The sequence below is a fragment of the Gossypium raimondii genome, chromosome 4 (genome assembly GCF_025698545.1).
Source record: "Gossypium raimondii isolate GPD5lz chromosome 4, ASM2569854v1, whole genome shotgun sequence".
Classification (NCBI taxonomy): Eukaryota; Viridiplantae; Streptophyta; class Magnoliopsida; order Malvales; family Malvaceae; genus Gossypium; species Gossypium raimondii.
This window is the reverse complement of record NC_068568.1, coordinates 20,974,045-20,994,557: the sequence shown is the minus strand read 5'-3', so window position 1 is coordinate 20,994,557 and position 20,513 is coordinate 20,974,045. Positions and strand designations below refer to the sequence as shown.

At 35.5% G+C, this 20,513-nt stretch overlaps 1 non-coding gene across 1 annotated transcript; it reads left to right on the top strand.

Moving 5' to 3' along the window:
- Positions 1–14,861: 14,861 nt before the first annotated feature.
- On the top strand, positions 14,862–14,968 carry LOC128040811 (small nucleolar RNA R71). The gene has a single exon (XR_008195617.1). It is a non-coding gene; the product is annotated as a small nucleolar RNA R71 (small nucleolar RNA).
- The last annotated feature ends 5,545 nt before the right edge of the window (positions 14,969–20,513 follow it).

The following is a 20,513-nucleotide window of genomic DNA, read 5'->3' as shown; positions in this document are numbered from 1 at the left end:
GCAATGATGTAAAGGAAAAATTACGGTTATATGTTTAAACATACTTCGTGTGAGCTTTCCCAAGTATCTGATGATATTCTAGATGGTTCAACGGGAAAGAAAAGGGATCAGAATGGTAAGTTTCCAAATGGAAGTATGCATATACTCATGAAAAGGATGTATGGATCAAATGATGTATTTTCTTATGAAAATGGTTTATCATGTGGTTAATCCAAAAGAATTATGTATAAATGCACTAACTTGTGTATTGGTAATGATGTTTAGGCTTGTGTCAAGCATGTGGTTTGGGTTACATTATGTTTGTACTTATTATTATGTGAAGAAGTGGTAAGTGGCGTTTCCTTTTCTACGAACTTACTAAGCATTATGTGCTTAAGTAGTTTCTTTCTCATGTTTTATAGATTATCGAAAACTCGATCGGTTTGAAAGCTCGTCGGAGACCTATCACACTACCCAGCATAAATATCGGTAGTTTTTGAATCTTTTGGCCAAGGTTATAATGGCATGTATAGGTGGACTTGTAATGGTGTTTAGTTGAATGTTTAATGGATGTTTTAGAATATATAACTTGTGCAAATTATCTTGGTTGGTACTATTTGATACATTGTTGGATTGTGTCATTTTAGGTAATTCTAATGCATGAGTGGAATGGCTCAAATAGTATGTTTGTAGTGATGTGTTAATGGTCATGTTTGTGGCATGATTTAATTGAAGTTGAATTATAATTGATGATGAAAATGTGACCAAATGTGCATGTTTAGGTAAGTTTTGATGTTTTCCTTTGAGGTGCCTTGAATGGCATATTGGCTAGTTGATTTTAGGACTCTTGAATTAGTCATTACATGTATATTTTGATAGGGCTATCATGCTTTGATTATGTGCACTTAAGGTCTAAAGGTTTATGCATGATACGGTGTTGGAAATGGCTTGTTTTGGGTGAATTTTAGGTCCACACGGCATGAGACACTGGCGTGTGACTCAGCCGTATGTGACACATGGCTTGGTGACACGGCTATGTGTTTCCTAAAGATCTCTTCGTATGCAAGTCAATCAGTTACACGAACTAAGACACGGCCTGGTACACGGGCGTGCGAGGCAATTTTAAGAGTTACACGGCTTGGAAACAAGCGTGTGGCATGACCGTGTGACCCTATGCAGAGAGTTACACGGGTAAAGACATGGGTTAGGACACGGCTGTGTGTCCCTAGTTCGAAAGTTACACGACTTTGAGGCACGGGCAGGTGTCTCAGCCATGTGAAGCACACGGCCTGGCGACACGACCGTGTGACCCCTGTTTCTAAAATTGTGTGAAATTTTCTTAAACTTTCCAAATGTTTCTAATTTAGTCCTGAATTGTTTCTAATGTATTTTTATGGCCTCGAGGGTCGATTTAGGGAATGAATGATTTATTTATAATATGTTTATGATAATGTATAAAATGTATGTTTAAATATTTTGTTTGTTTGGTAATGCTCCATAACTCTAATCCGGCGACGGATACAAGTTAGGTGTGTTACAAATGTAGTTTAAAAATTAGTTAGAACTAACGGCATAAATGTTGGACCAAAAAGCCCCATTTTCATTTAAAGGTTATTATGCATCGTTTCATTAATCTAGACTCAAAGCGCACTATTGTCTCCCTTCCACTTGTGTTTCCATATTTCAGTTGACCTGTAACAATTATCTCTTTCTTGAAATGATCCTTGTCCTCAAGTAGTTGCAATGGCTCCTATGTGGCATCTTCTAGAAATGAATTAATGTTGGATTTGGTGCCTTGAATCTAGTGTATTCATTTATAAATTTCTAATATTTTGAATAGATTGAATAATAAAACAAATTCATTGATTACATTAATCTACTTTGTATGATTGTCCTCATATGGTTTTTGCACGCAAAGTAAAACGGAAGAAAATATTGCTCATTGGTTGTCTAATATTTAAACTAATACTAAACGATATTACGTGATTGGATCCTAATATAGAAAGGCAACTTGTAACATCCCACAAATGGGCTTGGAAGTTTTGGCCTCGTAAGTAAAGGGTTTGCTAGTGTTCCGACAAACTGGGTTTAAGTAAAGGGTTAGGTGAGCTGGGTGTTCACCAGAAGAATATCAGCAAGGGGGTTCGCCAGTAGTAGTGTATGCCTAAAGATGTGGTAAGGGGTTCACCAGATCCATTACCAAGTTGGGTTCACCAGTTTCTTTACGAGGCAGGTTTGCTAAATGTGTTGGCGAGCTGGTGTTCACCAAACTATTTGGTAAGCTAGGGTTCGCCAGTTTTGCTATGAACTAGGGTTCGTGATCTACCATAATTCGGAATAACATATTAAACTAGTTTTCGTACTTGAAGAGCTTGAATACGAACAATTTTAGTATGTTTTATTTATGTTTTCTTAGTTTAGTTAAATTCAATAGAAAGTGCATTTTGAATATTTTATTGACCTTAGGGGCCAACTGAGGCCTAAAGGCAAGCCAACATACTTAGTAAGTGTGCAAGAGACCTTCAAAGGCATAGGAACTCAAAGCTGGTCATTGTGTTGCAACACGGGGAGTTCAATGTCGCAACATAGGCAGTAGAATACCGGAACTGCTATACTGCCTTGGTTGTCGTGACATAGCTAAGGGATGTCAAGACACACCCTTGAAGCTCCCCTGAAGCATGCATACTGCCTTTGATGTCGCGACACAGGGACTAGGGTGTCGCGACATCAGTCTTGTATGGGAATAACTTAAAAGTTAAGGGCGTTTTGGTCCCCACAATTGAAATTAATCCATGAGAACATCAACTGACCTAAGGTTTAGGATGAAGACAACCCTAACTCCTTAAATAGGCTTTTAAAACACTTGTTTAAGGATAACTTTCCATACTTTAAGTTTTCTTTGTAATTTTAGTTTTAGTTTTTCCTTTCTTTTAGGCTTTAGGTTTTTTTCAGTTATATTCTATTTCATGTTCATCGGAGAACGTGAGTTGTAACTATGGTCAAACTACTATGGAATCTATGCTTTAATCAATACAATTCAAGATTCTCTTAAAGCTTTCTCTTGATTTATTATTTATGTTTATCTTTATTATCAAGTTGATTGTGTTCATGAGATCCACAAGGAACTAATCCTTTTATGGTGGATTAGTGAGTGGAGGTGCGATTAATTAATTTTATGTAGGGTTTTCTTAGTATATCAACTATTTGGAAGAGGAAGAACTTAAACCCTAAGCTTGACGACTCTAGAAAGTCATTTAGGTGGGAATTAACCCAAAATTGGTATGGCCTATCCGTGAACACCTTAGCCCCGAACTGGTCTTGATTATAAGGTCGAGAGATAAATAGTTCTTATTGACTCATTAGTTTAGTGAAAGATTGAGAGATCCTGCTAGGGTAGCATCTAGTTGATTGAGTAGAAACTTGAAATTGGAATTAGTTATGATCACAAAAGCAAGCTAATCACCCTTATGTAGATTTAATTTAGAATTCATATACCCAAAGTTCACTCTCCTTTTGTTATTTTTATTTCATTATTTATAAAACCCCCAAAATATTTCCTTTTATATTTATCATACTATAATTTATTTAAACTACTAATTACTTCTATTTGTGTTTAGGTTTACATTAATTTAGTACCCGCCTCCCTTGGGTTCAATCCTCGAAGTACTTACCTGCTTCGTTGTAACTATATTACAACCTAACCCGTATACTTGCGAACCTCGCCTCAAATCTATATCTTTTAGTTGCATTATTCATACTCTAGACGTTGGTACGTTCAGAGGCGGTCAGTTCGCTAGTCAAAGATACAGTTAGACTCGAATTAGGAAATAAAGATCTAGAAAATCTAGGAATACTGTACGTACAAGTAACAAGTTTCCTAAGTCAATTAAGGTATCCAAAGATTATCAAGACTCTTAGGTCTATAAATACAACCCTTAATACTGTGAATTATTCACTGAATATTCTACCGTCAAAGTCTCTATTCTAAGTTTAGATCATAGCTCTCAGGGTAAGTCTTTATCTTGGTGAGTGTGATTGTCCAAGTTCGCATTGCATGAATTTTGTATTTCTTGTTCTGCTTAAGTAATATGTGTGTATGTTGTTGCGAACCAGTCACACCATCTATCAGCAAGGATAAAGGAAAAGCTAAACTTGTTTAAGTTTCTCCATTTTTCAGTGAGTGGTCTGGAATTATGTGGAGTGTGTTAATTGCCAAGCTGCTCAGTTTTTATTGATATGTTTTCTTTAAGAATTATGTTTTTGAAACAAGTTTCAAAAGTGAGTTTTCTAAAAAGATATGTTTTAAAGCTAAGAACCTCTATTTTCAAATACGGATTGAAAATATGATTTTTAAAGCACAGTTTTGTATGAGCTCCTATGCAAGCTAAGGTTTTAAAGAATGTTTTCAGAAACAGTTTTATAAGTTGTGTAATCAACAAAACTATCCTCATGAGTTTAAGTGATAAGTTGTGTAATCAGCGAAACTCCCTTCGTTAACTTAAGTGATAAGCTGTGTAACCAATGAAGCTTCCCTCATGAGCTTAAATGATAAGTTGAGTAATTAGTAAAGCTCCCTCGTGAACTTAAGTGATAAACTGTGTAATCAGTAAAGCTCCCCTCGTGAGCTTAAGTGATAAGTTGTGTATCAACCAAGCTCCCCATGTGAGCTTAAGTGACAACCTATGTATTAGCGAAGCTCCCCATGCGAGCTTAAATGATTGTGCTCCTCAGTGAGCCCAACTCTATGCGAGCTAGTGTGATATGTCTCATAGTGTGAGACAAGTGACGAACCAGTCTCATGACCAAAGGCAGACTCTACTCGTCAGTGTGAATCGGTCTTGCGAGCTAAGGCAGATCCAATTCAAAGAAAATGTTTTTTTAGAAAACTGCAAGCTAAAATTTTTGATTTTTGGGCAAATCTAGACTTGATTTTTAAAGGTTTTTGATAAACAAAATAGGTCTCGTGATTTTAAGGTGAGCCTTACCAAGAATGTTTTAAGAAAAGGCTAATGAGTTTTCAAACATTGTTTTAAGCATAACCTTATGGTTTTTGATTATTCACTGAGTTCTCAATGAACTCACCCACTCTTCTCTTACTTTTTCTCAGGTAAGTAGCTCACAAATTAGCATTGGCTAGTGATGGCCACTAAACTAACTATAATGACGACAAAGGCAAGCACACTTATCTAACAATAATATAGCTATGGTGAGTAGGGAATATTGTATCCACGAGGACTAAAAGTACTTGTTCTTACCGTTTTCTTATTATTTAGCCGACAAATTGGAATGATTGTTTTTAATCTAAAATTACTAATCTAATTTAACTACGAACGCAACAAAAAAATGAAATAAGAAATAATCGAAGATAACCAAAGAGAAAGACAATACCCAGGAAAGAATCCACCTAAACTTCACTTATTATCCTGAATCTAAATTAAATAATTTATTCACTTGTGTCTTGATCCGTAGAAATCCCTAAATTATGTTAATATCTCTTTCAAGAGTAAGAACAACTGACTCTAGGTTGATTAATTGAAATCTCTTTCTAATTAAAACCCCTATTGTCGCATTAACTCGATCTATGGATTCCCCTATTAGATTTAACTCTAATCCGGTAGATTTATCTCATCCTATTTCTAGGATTGCATGCAACTCCACTCAATTATGCCAGATCTACTCGTAAACAGGGACTTTTGCTCCATTGAAATAAGCACATTAAACATGAATTAATATCCCGAAAATATTAAAACACGAAATAAGCATACATATTTGAGAACAAGAATCAAGTATTTATCATGTAAATCAGAAATCAAATAATAAGATTCATCATAGGTTTCATCTTCCCTAGGTATATAAGGAATTTAGTTCATAATCTGAAATGAAAGCATCTCAAAATCAGAAAAACCACAAGACATAAAGAAATTCAATAAGACTTCGAAAGAAGTTAAAAAGAGTTCTTCAATCTTGAAGGAAATCTGTTTTTGATCTGGCTCTGATGGTGTTCTTCAAGTAATTTCTTCAATCTTCTTTCAGTCCCCCTTAGACCTTGTTCTAATTGATATTTATAGACTTTAGACTGCTCAGAAAGCCTAAAAATTGGGGTTTTCCACGTATTTGGGAAGTAGGGTGCGATATCAACACGGGCTGGTACATGGACGTGTGGCCAGCCCGTGTGGCTCACACGGGTGTCTAGCCAGCCCGTGTGGAAATGCCCAAGCTGTAAGGATCCTGGAAACAGCTTTATTCGTCCGATTTTGACTTGTTTTTCGCTCATTTCACTCCCAAATGCTCTCCTAAGTATAGAAACAAAAATTTAAAGGATTAGGAGCATCAAATTCACTAATTTACATCACTAATAATCCAAAAATGCTTTAAGAATGAGATTAAAATATGTTACTTTTACATCTCATCAAATATCGCCACACTTAAGCGTTTGCTTTTCCTCAAGCAAAATCTTCAACTCACAATGAAAATTAATCTTTCTCAACTCATAATTCTCATCAATAATGTTTTGTCATAATTCACAAATAACCATACATTGATAATTCAACTGAAAAAGAGCACTAAAGATTCAAACAATCCAAGTCGAACATTTTTAAAGCATGAAAACATAGCTATTTCCCCTTATCTAAGTAATTACCTTTAATTCAAAATCGACAAAAATCGACATCCTCACTAAAGATTCACTCAAATCAATCAATGTGTTTAAGGTTCAAGAATAAGCACTCAATAGTCAAACATGAAAAGTCATTACCATAGGCTTGCATGAAAATCAAATCTCCACCACTATAAAATAAGATGATACAGAAATCAAAAGGTCTTTAAGAGGTTGTAATGGGCTTACGTTAAGGGTGTGGAGAAAGGATAAAAAAGTTGGTTAAAATCGAGATCAAATTGATAAATTACCAAACTAGAAAAATAATCAAATGCTGAATTAAAAACAATTACATCAATCAAAAACTATTCAAGAATAATATGAGCTTCTTCTCAAAATATGAATCTGACTGTTCAAGCTCAATTAACATAGAACTAAATAATAATCAATATATATGTTTTCTTCAAATTTTTTTATTTTTTTTACAATAAGAAATAATTCAAAAAATAAACAAAAGGGCTTAATTAGGCAATTAACCAAGTCAAATCTCGATAAAAAGGGAGTCAATAAAACGGGAAAATTTCTCAACGAGCAAAAAAATGAGTTATGGGTTAACATTAATAGGTAAATCAAGAAACAGTGTGTTAGGTTCAATGGGGTTCACTAAGGGTTAATTATGTAGGTAGACTTTTTATGGGATAAGTAGGTTAAAACCTAAGTGCCTTTATCATCTCAGTATATCAAATCAAAAGTGTGGTCTTGACATGCATAATCGAAACAAATTCTAGAATAACAAATCAAATTGACACACTCATAACTAATAATAAAAAGTGAGCAAGAAAAATGTATGCTCTAAAGGCTCAAAACCTCACAAAAAATTATGGTTTTTGATGTCAACTTGTAAATTTAAAACTTCAAGGTAATACCTCAATTTAGGGAAACAACCTAAAATTTTTAATTCTAAAAATAAACTTATCATGCTTGATTCTCTCATGTTTTAAAGTTTAAATCAACCAATACACAATTATCAACAAATTAATCTAAAACACATCAACAAAAATCACAAATCGATAAAAATTCATTCTAATAGAAGTATGAGAAAATTACTTAAACACAAAACATAATTCAGGGATTTTCTAATAATTATATAAATAACCTCCCCACACTTAAGATGTACATTGTCCTCAAAGTACAAACATATATAATCAGTATAAACATAATATCATAAGAGAGGGAGAAAACTAAAACTACCCTGAATATTGGATGAAATCCCCAGAATAGTGAAAAGTGAAATTGTAGGCAAATCTAAATGTAGAGCAGGATTCTGAGCAAACTAATAAGAAAATAAACACAAATAGTGAAGAAGATTAAAGGGTTACTAACTCAATTAGAAACAACCATAAAAAATAAAAATATAGTTCAAAAGATAAAAACCAAATAAGTTTAAAAAATAAAAATAAACATAAAAATAAAAATAAAACAAATAAACTTAATGGTCCTCATCATCAAAAGCGTCGACGTCGTGAGTTGTCGGTGCTGAGGATGAGATATGAAGATGCTGACAGATCTGCTGTAATGTCGCGTCAATACTGTTGAACCTTTGAAAGTAGTGCTGCTTGAAGTGAGTGAACCGCTTGAAGAGGTCTGCTAAAGTAGCAGCAGAAGAAATAGGACAGTGACTCAAAGGTGGAGGATGGGGTGGGTCCTCGTGACGTAAAGGAACATGATCAGTGAAGTCCTCTGGTTCATTCTGAGAGTTAGAATGAAATAATCGGTATTGAGGAGGATCTACTCCACGAAGTTGTTCGATCATCCTCATATGTGTCATGCTCGAGATTCCCTGTGGGGACATCTGGCCAACAAGTGTAAGCATAGAGGACTGTTCCGGTGTGTTGAGGAGAGCAAAGTGTCGAGCTAGTCGAGTCACATAAGGGCCTAAATAGATAAGACCCTTCCTGTTGCTGTCTGTCTAATGGTGGAACGGGAGGGCGATAAATTAAGCTAGATCAAAAATAAGCCCAGTGGCCATACTCCATTAAAAATATGCATCGGTAGTACTGATGACTCTAGTGCTCTCTCCTACCGGTCAAAGTATGAGCTAAAAGGGCATGAATATACCGTAAAGTCGGAGGGAGAGAAGTTGCCTTTGAGCAACTTGCGTCATAAGGTGTTAGACTCGCCATAAGATCTGTCCAACAATTAGTTGGTGAGTAGTGGATGTACCAATGTAGGGGAGGAAGTTCTCAGCACTCATAAACTCCTCAGTGTATATTCCCAAAGCAGAGCCGAACTCAGGGACACTCATATGGGGCACCAAGCCACCGAGTCTGAAAGTGATGGTGCCTGGCTCGTCATGAGTTGCCATAGCATGCTAGAGTGTAAATGTCGAGCAGATCTCCAAAGTTAGCTCCATGTATGTGGGCTCGATGATAGAGAAGAATCGGTCCCACAGGGTTATGGCAATAAAGGCTCGAACAAGATCAACTAGGTGGACCTGCTCCAAAGTGGCCCAATCAATACATCGGCCGAAGCCGAGTGGTCGCAATCGAATTAGCTGAAATAATTCCTCCTGGGGACCCGATGAAAATCGGAGATAAGGGTTGCAGGCTTCAGCGGAGGCGCTTGAGGAAGAGGTCGCACCAGGTGTCTTCTGTTTTTTCGAAGTGGGGACGACAACTTTGGACTTGGTACGAGTGTTTGTCATGTTGTGCCTAAAAATGAAATAAGCCGATAATAAATAAAGCCTCACCAAACACACAAACAGAGGGCCAAGAAATCAAAATCCTAAGAGGTAAAACAGAAATTTAGTCCTAAAAGAATATGTACTAATACCTAATAATGCAAAAACCAAAAAAAAAAAAGAAAACTATACGCATAAATAATGAAATGATAATAAGAAGAATAATTAAAACAGTAACACCAATAATAATAATAATAATACTAAGATAATGTCATGACAAGAAATCGAAGTCTTAACATAAAAGAACAGTAAGTCAGCAGTGATTAATATGACTAGGTAAATGATGCAGAATAATAATAAGACTAACGAAGAAGATATGAACGACCGTGTGAATGACCACACGCCCTTGTGAATCGGTCGTGTCTCACACACGGTCGTGTGTCTTGCCCATGTAACTCTCTGACTTGATTTTTAAATGAAAAATTAGCTCCAGGTTTCACACGGCCTAGGACACATCCGTGTGTCCAGGTCGTGTGGACTATTTTAGGCCGTGTCTTCATCAAATTTTTGAAAATTTGAGTCCCAGGATTCACATGCCCAAGGACACGACCGTATGTCCAGGCTGTGTAGGTCATATGGTCGTATCGCCAGGTTGTGTAACTCACTATCGATTTTCTTAAAATTTTAAAACTAAGTCTTAGGATCCACACGGCCAAGGACACGCCCGAGTGTCCAGGCCGTGTAACTCACTGTCGAACCCCTTTTAGTGCACACAGCCTGAGACACACCCGTGTCCAGGCCGTGTGGGTCAAAAAACACACTTTTTATTTAATTAATTTTAAAAATACCATGAAATAAAATTAAGAAAATTAGTAGTGTTAACATTCGGGTTACCTCCCGAGAAACACTTATTTAAAGTCTAAGCTTGACTTACCTTGTGGGCACAATTACGAAGGTTCGCGGAGCCGAAGCTCCTCTTTATCATTTTTAAATTCGTCACCACTATAAATTTTGAGTCGATGACCATTTACCTTGAATGTACCATATGCTGGATGGGTCACCTTTATCGTACCGTATGGGAAAATGGTTTGTACTACGAATGGGCCTAACCATCTTGATTTCAGCTTTCCGAGAAACAACTTGAGCTTTTAATTGTATAAAAAGACAAGATCTCCAACTGTAAATTGTTTGGGCTGCTTCAAACGAGCATCGTAGCTTCACTTTGTCGCTTCTTTATATAGTCGCGAGTTTTCATAAGCATTCACTCGCCACTCATCTAAATCGTTCAGCTGCATCAATCTCTTCTCACCTACAAGTTTAATATCATAGTTTAGGAATTTTATTGTCCAGAATGCTTTGTGCTCTAGTTCAAACGGTAAATGAAAACTTTTTCCATATACAAGTTTGTAAGGAGATGTTCCTATGGGTGTTTTATAAGCAGCCCTATAAGCCTAAAAAGAGTCATCTACTTTTATCGCCCAATCCTTTCTATTTGACTCTACAGTTTTTTCTAGGATACGTTTGAGTTCTCGATTCGCAACTTCAACTTGTCCACTGGTTTGAGGGTGATAAGGGGTAGCTATTCTATGATGCACCCCATACTTCTTAATAACTTTATCAAACTGAGCGTTACAAAAATGCGTACCTCCATCAATAATAATCGCTCTAGGTGTTCCAAATCGAGAAAAAGGCTTCTTAAGAAATCGAACAACCACTCTAGCATCGTTGGTAGGTAAAGCTTGAGCTTCTACCCATTTTGACATATAATCGACTGTTACTAAGATGTATTTATAATCAAACGAGCTAGGAAATGGGCCCATAAAATCAATGCCCCAGATGTCAAAAGTTTCACATTAGAGCATATCAGTTTGAGGCATTTCATCACATTTAGAAATATTATCTATTCTCTAGCATCTATCACAAGAAGTAACATACCTATTAGCATCCTGGAACAGCGTCGGCCAATAAAAACCTGATTCAAGTATTTTATGTGTTGTCCTAGTCCCATTGTAATGTCCTCCTATTGGTCTTGAGTGGCAGTTTTCCAAGAATTTACTTGCTTCTGATTTTGTAACACACTTTCGAATTACTTGATCTGTACATACATGAAAAAGAAAATGATCCTCCCAAAAAATATTTTCACATCGGCAAAGAATTGCTTTTTTTGATGATGTGTCAACCCTTTTGGTAAGATGTTAGCAGCTAAATAGTTCACGATATCCGCAAACCAAGAGACTTCAAAATCAGTTATAACCAAGAGTTGTTTCTAAGGAAATGATTCATTTATCTCATTCTCATTAAACTCCTTGAGATGTGAATTCTCTAGTCTGGAAAAGTGATCTGCTGCAAGATTTTCAACTCCCTTCTTATCCTGGATTTCCAAATCGAACTCCTGCAATAATAAAATTCATCTTATAAGTCGAGGTTTTACATCTGATTTAGTTAGGAGATAACGAAGAGCTGAATGATCAGTGTAAACAACAACTTTAGATAATATCAAATATGGTCTAAATTTATCGAATGCAAAAACCATAGCTAGCAATTCTTTTTCTGTAGTAGTTTAATTTTCTTATGCATCTGTCAACGTCTTGCTGGCATAATAAATTGGTTGAAAATGTTTGTCTCTTTGCTCTCCAAGAACTGCACCTACTGTAAAATCACTCGTATCACACATTAGCTCAAATGGTAAATTCCAATTAGGTGCAACCACAATCGGAACATTCATTAATTTTTCATTAAGAGTATTAAATGCTTCTAAGCATTCCTGATTAAAATTGAATGTCACATCTTTTTCTAGAAAATTAGTTAAAGGCTTAGCTATTTTAGAAAAATCTTTGATAAACCTTCTATAAAATCCAGCATGTCCTAAAAAGCTTCGAATAGCCTTAACTGAACTAGGGGGAGGTAGTTTTTCGATAGTTTCAATTTTTACTCTATCAACCTCAATCCCTTTACCAGAAATTTTATGGCCCAACACAATCCCTTCTCGAACCATGAAGTGACATTTTTCTCAATTTAGCACAAGGTTTGTTTTCTCACATCTCATTAGAACTCGTTTTAAGTTTTAAGACAAAAATGGAAATAATTACCGAATACCGAGAAGTCATCCATAAATACCTCCATAATGTCTTCTACAAGTTCATCAAAGAAGAACAACATGCAACGCTGAAAAGTAGCAGGAGCATTACATAATCCAAAAGACATTCTTCGATAAGCAAACGTATCATATGGACATGTAAATGTCGTTTTTTTTAGTCCTCGAGAGTTATCAGGATTTAAAAGTAGCCAAATAGTCCATCTAGGAAGCAATAATACATATGCTAAGATAATGTTTCCAACATTTGATCTATAAATGGCAGAGGAAAATGATCTTTTCTCGTGGCATCGTTCAACTTCCTATAGTCAATACAAACTCTCCATCCAGTGACTGTTCTTGTTGGAATCAACTCGTTCTTCTCATTAGCTACAACAATCATGCCTCCTTTCTTAGGAACAACCTGCACAGACCTAAGTACTATCAGAAATAGGATAAATAACTCTATCATTTAGAAGTTTAATTACCTCAGCCTTAACAACTTCCTTCATGTTAGGATTTAGCTGTCTTTGAGCTTGCATACACGGTTTGTATTCATCCTCCATTAAAATTTTCTGGGTGCAAAAAGAAGGACTGATCCCTCTAATGTCAGAAATTTTCTAGGCTATAGCTCTTTTATACTCCTTTAATACTTGCAATAACTCATCTTTCTCATTTGGCTTCAAATCTGAAGTAATAATCACGGGTAATATAGAATTACTTCCAAGAAACACATACTCTAAGTGATTTGATAATTGCTTCAGTTCCAATTTGGGAGGTTCTTCAATAGAGGGTTTTAATTTTAATTCATTGTTTACCTCAATGCCCTCATAATTCTTCTGTCTCAGAGAAACTCATTAAAATCTAAATCAATTTTTGTCTCACTTATCACAGCCGTATCGTCATCTACCTCCTCCCCTTGGACAAGACACAGTTCCAACGTGTCCTTATAAACAATTTCCTGTAATGAATCTTGAATAACATGGTCAATAGATTCAATAAAATAACAGGAATCATCTTGTTCTCTAGAGAATCGCATGGCATCATAGATTTTAAAAACAATCTCTTAATCACCTACCCTAAGCACAAGTTTACCATCACCCACATCAATGATAGCCCTAGCAATGGCTAAAAAAGGACGACCTAAAATTAAAGGCACCTCAACATCCTCATCCATGTCAAGCACAACAAAATCAACAGGGAATATGAATTTATCTACTTTTACAAGAACATATTGAATAATACCCCTAGGATATTTAACAGATCTATCAACTAATTGAATACTCATCCTAGTGGTTTTTGGTTCCCCAAAACCAAGCTGCTTGAACATTTTATAAGGCATCAAATTAATGGTAGCACCCAAATCAGCTAATACTTTCTCAATGTTTAAACTACCAATAAAATAGGGAATAGTAAAACTTCATGGATCTTTTAGCTTAGTTGGTAGTTTATTTTGGAGGATAGTTGAACATTCCTTGTTGAGTTCCTTAGTGGATAGCTCTTCAAACTTCCTTTTATTTGTTAAAAGCTCTTTCAAAAATTTGGCATATGTAGGCATCTGTGAAATAGCTTGAATAAAAGGTAAGTTAATATGCAACTGTTTGAAAAGTTTAAGAAATTTACCAAATTGTGCATCCATGCGATCTTTATTCAACTTTACCGGATATGGGGTCAGTGCTTTATATTCTTTAAGTACCGGTGATTCAATCATTTTGGGATTTACCCCCTCGTCATTTTTCTTATCAGATTCCTGTTGCAGCTTCTTTTCAGGTTCAACTAACACTTTCTTATTCCTTAGTGTAATTTCTTTCACATGCTCGTTTGGGTTGGGTTCGATGTTACGAGGTAAACAACCTTGTTGCCTTTCTGAAACCAATTTAGCATGCTTTCCAATTTGATTTTCGACCCATGAATTGATGCTTGCTAATTTTTCAAAGTTGTCTCGGTGTTTTGAAAACGGGTCTCTGACACCAAAATAAATTTTTCCAACATCTCTTTAAGGTTTGGTTTCTTCTCTTTCTGATAGGGTTGTTGAAAACGTGGAGGGGGTTGTGGTCGTTGGTTTCCTTAACCACCCCATGAGAATTTTGGGTGGTTCCTCCATTCTTCATTATAGTTATTACTATAAGGATTATTTTGAGGTCTAGAATTATTACCCATATAATTTATTTGCTCATTCTCCATGCTAAGATCGAAGGGTAAATATTCTAGATTATTTATTCCACCTCCATTTGCATCGCATTGCATCACCGGATGTACCTGCGTAGAAACACATAAACCATCAATTTTTATTTAAAAGTTTTACCTGATTCGATAACATGGTGACTGCATCTAAGTTAAAAACACCGACTACTTTTGTCGTCTTCGCCCTCATGACTTGCCACTAATAATTATTCAGTGACATCTCCTCTATAAACTCATAAGTCATTTCAGGTGTTTTATTGTTCAGAGTACCACCGGCTGCTATATCGATTAACTGCCTAGTTGAAAGATTCAAACTGTTGTAGAAGGTTTGAACCTGTAGCCATAGAGGTAACCCATGGTGAGGGAACCTTCTCAATAAATCCTTATACCTCTCTTGTGCATCATATAAGGTCTCTAAGTCGATCTGAACGAAGGAAGAGATATCATTCCTTAACTTGGTTGTCTTAGTCGGTGGGAAATACTTTTGTAAGAATTTCTCGGTAATTTGATCCCATGTAGTGATAGAATCTCATGGTAAAGAATTCAACCACTATTTAGCTTTGTTCCTCAACAAGAAGGGGAACAATCGTAGGCAAATGGCGTCGTCAGAAACGTCATTTATCTTGAAAATATCACAGACTTCGAGAAAATTAGCAAAATGAGTATTTGGATCTTCGTCTTGCAAACCATCGAACTAAACAAATTGTTGTACCATCTGAATAGTGTTCGGCTTCAGTTTGAAATTATTTGCAGCAATAGTGAATCTCACAATACTCGATTCAGCCCCAATTAGAGTGGACTTGGCATAATCGTACAAAGTACGAGGAGCAGGATTTGGATTTACAGGATTCATAACAATTGTAAGAGGTAGCGGATTATTCTAATTATCACCCATCTCCTTAGTAATAACAATATCGTCCTCTTGCTCTTCTACTATACTCTGTTGACTTTTCCTTGCTTCTCTACACTTCTACGAGCTATACTTTCAATTTCGTTGTCAAATAGTAATGGTCTCGACGAGTTTCTTCTAGTCATAAACTAAAGGAACCTGCCAGAAGCAAATAAAAGAAAAATTAGAACAAAAAATTAAAATGCAATAAAAATAAATGGCTATATTAATAAAAATCAAGTGTTGCTAATATTTTAGTTCCTGGCAACGGTGCCAAAAACTTGATGGTCACTAAACTAACTATAATTACTACAAGGCAAGTGCACCTATCGAACAATTGTACAACTATGGTGAGTAGGGAATATCGTATCCACGAGGACTAAAAGTATCAGTAATTACCATTTTCTTATTATTTAGCCGACAAATTGGAATGATTGTTTTTAATCTAAAATTACTAATCTAATTTACCTACGAACGCAACAAAAAAAATGAAATAGGAAATAATCGAAGACAACTAAAAAGAAAGACAATACCCAAGAAAGAATCCACCTAGACTTCATTTATTATTCTGAATCTAAATTAAATAATTTATTCACTTGTGTCTTGATCCGTAGAAATCCCTAAATTATGTTAATGTCTCTTTCGAGAGTAAGAACAACTGACTCTAGGTTGATTAACTGAAATCTCTTTCTAATTAAAACCCCTATTGTCGCATTAACTTGATCTATAGATTCCCCTATTAGATTTAACTCTAATCCGGTAGATTTATGTCGTCCTATTTCTAGGATTGCTTGCAACTCCACTTAATTATGCCAGATCTATTCTTAAATAGGGACTTTTGCTCCACTGAAATAAGCACATTAAACATGAACTAATATCCCGAAAATATTAAAACATAAAATAAGCATACATATTTGAGAACAAGAATCAAATATTTATCATGTAAATCAGAAATCAAATAATAAGATTCATCATAGGTTTCATCTTTCCTAGGTATCTAAGGATTTTAGTTCATAATTTGAAATGAAAACATCTCAAAATCAGAAAAACCACAAGACATAAAGAAATTCAATAAAACTTCGAAAAATGTTAAAAGGAGATCTTCAATTTTGAAAGAGATCCGCTTTTGAGTTGGATCCGATGGTGTTCTTCGAGTAATTTCTTCAATCTTCTCTTAGTCCCTCTTAGATCTTCTTCTAATTGATATTTATAGACTTTAGAATGCTAAGAAAGCTTAAAAATTGGGTTTTTTCGTGTATTTGGGAAGCAGGGTGCGATATCGACACGGGCTGGCACATGGGCGTATGGCCAGCCCGTATGGAAATGCCCAGGCCATGTGGATCCTAGAAATAGCTCTATTCATTCGATTTTGTCTTGTTTTCCGCTCATTCCACTCTCAAATTCTCTCCTAAGTATAGAAACATAAATTTAAAGGATTAGAAGCATCAAATTCACTAATTTACATCATTAATCATCCAAAAATGCATTCAGAATGGGATTAAAATATGTTACTATTACAGCTTATTAGCGAGGTCGATGATTAGGCAAGGACATTCCTGAGCAAATGTTGGCAAACCTGGGTTAAAGGCGATGAGATTATTGTTATAGGTTTAATGTAAAAAGTTATATTTCTGACTCTATGAATATGACGATATTTAGATTATTTAGTTATGATACATTGATTTGTGAACCCTGTTTAAAGAACTTGTCATTTCATAAATAAAGTTGATGTTATTCATACATGAGGAAATTGTGTTATGTTTACATGCAAGTTAGATTTATGATTAAGTTTAAATGCATGTTGCGTGCTATAGTTACATACATACCCCTATTCTGAATATTTTATGTGAACCACTGGTAAGATATGCGAACCCATATACTCTTGCAAACCCATGATTATATGCAAGCCCTATTGAAATGTAATAACTCTTATATTATGTGATTTCATGCGAAGTCTGATAAGTATGCTAGCCTATGCTTTAAACTAAACTGCGAACTCCTATGTTTTCTTGTCATGCGAATTAAGTTGTAGTTTGAAAAGTCTAAATTGTGCTGCGAACTCTTAAGTATGATCTTATGAGGCATGCATACCTAATTATGTTTGTTCTGAAGCTTGCATGTTTACATGTTATTTCTGCTATTGTGTTTTGAGTTAGCACAACTACTGTTAAGACTTAAGTGGTGTGTTGGAGGTTAGGTTTGGAGTCAACAAAGAGTCACTTTGGTAGCTAATGTAGTTCGCCAAATTCGGGTCAATACTTCTAGGCTGAGTTTGGGGTGTTACACAACTTATATTAGTAGACGAACCTAAACATGGCCTTAGTTTAATTAGAAATTAGCAAACCGATTGAAAGACTAATATGTTTCTATCAAGTCCAACTAGGGAAATGCTTTGTCTTAGGCATCAGAGGCGCATAATGTATCCACCTGCATAGAATATGAGGTTTTCACCTCGGCAGGTTTCCCAATTGAAGAAGAGTATGCCAATCGAAAAGTCTACATCAAAATGTTGATCGAGCATGACGCGCATATCATATGTATGAGAAAATGTTGGGAAATTAGATAGTCTTCAAGAGCATACCTTGTGAGAGTTACCACCAAAGGTATAGTACATTTGGTTTGCTCAAAGGCTGTGCAAAATGGGTCCCCTAAGTGGGTGGTTGGGAGCCAATTAAATGGATTAATGGGTCAAATAGTATCTGCACCGAATTCTCTTTTATATTTTCCTGATTTTTGTAGGGAATTTAAGGGACAATTTCTGTATGCATTATACACTTGTCAAGATCCACTAAAAAGAACTGAGTATATATATATGGTAAGAAGGGAACATTCAAATTTTTTTTTCTTCCTTCCATTCTATGCTTTGGCTCTTCTTAAAATTAAATATTATATTCTTCTTCGTTAAACTAGAAACTAAGGTCTTTGGTTTACTTAGTGGATGTTTCAGCCTCCTGGTAAGTTTGATAGCTCTGCATGTTATGGTTTTGAAAGAATAAGGATGTTAAGAGGCATAAAAACAATATGGTGTGAATAAAAGGCCCTGCATGGGGTCGTTTGTAATTGAGATGTTAGTAAGCTGTCTATAAATGGGATTTTAATGGAAGTTCCATAATCTTTTAAGTAGTTACTACTGCTAGTTTGGGTAGGATCGTCGAAACAGAAACTCTGAGTTGAAGTGAAGGTGAGTTCTCAGGTGAGTCCCTAGTCTCAACTCCTACATGTTATTCTAGAAAGTTTCTTCATATGGTTGATGTTCCAGTAATGGTGCATTTGTCCTTGAGAAACTGCTGAACATATATGTGTGATCCTCATACAATATCTATATGAACTTGAGTGTGAGATGTGTTGTATGTATGTGGTCTTGTGAAATAGCTGTCTGTTTGTACATGGAGCGTATTTTGTGCTGCATGGTTGTGTTGATGTGTGGTAAGCATGTAAAAAAGTATGATTCGGTTATGGATATGAGTAAAGTTTACATGAATGTATATTTATGTTATGAGCATGATGCATGATTGAAAATGTTGTGAGAAATGGTGGTATTCGAAGAAGTCTATCAGGAAAGTAAACATGAATTTTGGTATGGAAAATTTGAGGAAAGACCATAACCATGACATGTTTTGGAAAGGACGGATAAGCCACATTTATCTACAAGAGTTTTTACGTATCCCAAGGCAGTGATAGGTAAACATCACGCGATGGTGAGTTTAGGCAAATCCATATCGCAAACACAACAGTTCTTGTGGTACCTTGGTGGAAACTCAATAGAGCCTTTTTAGGTAAGTTACCTGTGAAGCCTTTATGGCGCATTCTGTGAAGCCTTTGTGATGTATTTTGTGGAGCATTTGTGGTGTATTCTGTGAAACATTTATGGCATATTCTGTGGAGACTTTGTGGCATATTCTGTAGAGCCTTTGTGGCCTATTCTATGAAGCCTTTATGGTATATTCTGTAACTCCTAAATGGCTAGTAATAGTTAGTCGCCTTCATGGCGATGTCTGGTTATTCTTTGAAATAGTTTTTGAAGAAGATTATTTTACGATGTCCTGATCTATGTCTTTGCTATAGTAATATGCTAGAAAGTGAGTACAATGTACTCAAAAGTATTGGTGGTGTAAGTATCTGCCAAGTTTGAGCAAGTCCTCATTATGTAAAAAGGTTATTTGATTCTATCGTACTCGCCAAACTTGGGCATTTTCACGATTTGTAACATAGTTATTTGGAGTTTTAAGGGGTGGCTTAAATGACGTATTTTTCAGAATAAATTTGTTATTTGAGTCGAGAAGATTATGATTTGACTGATATTCTGTTAGCCACCAGAATTAGTATCAAAATATGCCAAAGGTAGGACTTGTTTGGGAATCGTTCAGAGATCAGTCATTATAGGAATCCAACAAATGTAAGATCCGTATATAGATCAATCTAAGAGATCAGTTATTATAAGAATTTGTCAACAGTAACTTTTGTGAACATTGCATGAGAGAAGTATTCAACATCTGTCTGTGAGAGAATCTACCATAAGTAGTGCCGACATGAATTTATTTTGTGAATGCATCAGTTTCTATCTCCGAAGAGATAGTGAAATAGATCCGCATTGAGAAGTGAATTATGTAGTTCGCCATATGAGTGGAATGAATATATGATGAATAAGTTTAGAAATGAGCATATATGAATCCGCTGAGAAGAAAGGAAAGTTGTAACACCCTATACCTGGCCTGGTCACCAAGACTGAATACAGGATGCCACACCACCATCTGAACTCATGTACATCAAGTAGAAAGCTTATTCTAAGTAAAACATCCTTCATTATATTATACATGTAGGTTTTAGGTCACTCAACTGGATAATTATCATTGTTACATGCAAATCATACCATAAATAATCCTAAAAACAAGTGTTAACATGCATAAGGTCCATTTAGGAAAATTCTCAAAATGTGTTTGTAGGTATTGATATTTTCTCTAGGTAGTATCGATACCACCTAAAAAAACGATACCAAACCTGCATTCTGTTTCTCGACTAAATCCCAAAGTTTCAAAAATTATCGGTACCTGTCATGAAATATCGATACTTTAACCTCAAGTATCGATACTCAGGCAAATTTATCGATACCAAA